We start from the raw sequence: 1,614 nt of genomic DNA, 5'->3' as shown, positions 1-1,614 counted from the left end.
GTTTTCCCTGTTTTTTTTTTTTTTTTTTTTTTTTAATTATTTTTTTTGAAAGACAGCAGGGGCGCCTCCATGAGGTTTTCACCCTTACCATCTGCCTTGAGCACCTCAGAGAGGTTTTCACTCAAGGGTCTTTTTCAACCATTTTCAGAAAGACAGCAGGGACGCCTCAATGAGGTTTTCACCCCTACCATCTGCCTTGGGAGCCTCAGAAAGGTTTTCACCCAAGGATCTTCTAATTTTTTTTTTATTTTTTTATTTTTAAGATCTTCAGGGTATGCCCAAAACAGAGGCAGAACCCTTCTCTATGACCAGCACTGATTTTTCCACAGTTTTGATGAATTCTTGCCTTGAAAGAGGTTTTTTGTAGATCTTTAGTCGATGCCCATTGACAAGCATAGGGATGGCCTCCTCATCAATGGTCCGAATAAGAACAGATCCATTGTCATTACATTTTTCCACTGCATATGGTCCCAACCATCTGGTTCTCAGCTTCCCCTTGAAATCCTTATGCCTGGAATCATACAACAGTGCCCAATCTCCCGGATGAAATTGCTTGTCATTGAGGTGTTGGTCATGCCACACCTTCCTCTGAAGTTGAACCACTTTTGAGTGGAGAAGGGCTTGCATTCGATGCTCGTCCAATCCATTCAGCTGCAATAACCATTCTTGTTGGGCATGGCTGAGATCCAGGTCCAGCTGAGCTGCCATCCTCAAGGTGTTGCATTCGAACTCAATTGACAGCAAAGCTCTCTTCCCATAGACCAGCTCATAAGGTGTGAAGCCGGTTGTGGTCTTCCACATGGTGTTGTAAGCCCACGTGGCCTCAACCAGGGGATCTGCCCAATCTTTCCTTCTACTGCTCACCACCTTAGTCAAGATCCCTTCCAATGCTCTATTGGTGACTTCCACCTACCCATTTGCTTGAGGATGATAGGGGGTAGAAGTCCTATGCTTGATTTTGTGATGAGCAAGTAGGTCTTCAATTAAGTTGGAGGTGAACTGGCTTCCCTGATCGGTGACTAGCTCTCTTGGGTAGCCAAATTTGTAGAAGATGTTCTCTCTTAAGAACTCGGCCACCTTTTCTTCTGTCGCTGCTTTGATTGCCTTGGTTTCTGCCCACTTTGTTAGGTAGTTTGTGCACACAATGATGTAAGACCTTTGCCTCGAAGGAGGATTGATTGGACCCACAAAATCCATACCCCACTTCTCAAATGGCTCAAGAGTCACTTGAGGTTGGAGAGGCATTTCATCCCTTGGAGTCGGTTTCCCCATTCTTTGGCATCGGTCACATTGGCTGATATACCTTCTGACATCTTGATGAAGCGTGGGCCAATAGTAGCCTGCCTGCAGGATTTTGAAGGCAGTCCTTTTGGCTGCAAAATGTCCTCCACAAGGCCCGTCATGAAAGGTTAGGAGGATATCAAAGACTTCCTCCTCCCTTACACAACGCCTTAAGATCTGATCAGGGCCAAGCTTGAACAGGTTGCCCCCGATCCAAGTGAATGAGGCACTCTTCTGTATGATCCTGCTCTTCTCTCTGGAGGATAGGTGCGGAGGAAACTGTGCTGAGACAAGGTAGTTTGCTATATCAGCAAACCATGGAGAGAGTATTGA

Source organism: Pinus tabuliformis, chromosome 6, assembly GCF_031772625.1.
Source record: "Pinus tabuliformis cultivar Carrire ecotype Pingquan chromosome 6, CPIR1, whole genome shotgun sequence".
Lineage (NCBI taxonomy): Eukaryota > Viridiplantae > Streptophyta > Pinopsida > Pinales > Pinaceae > Pinus > Pinus tabuliformis.
This window is presented reverse-complemented; position numbering follows the sequence as displayed.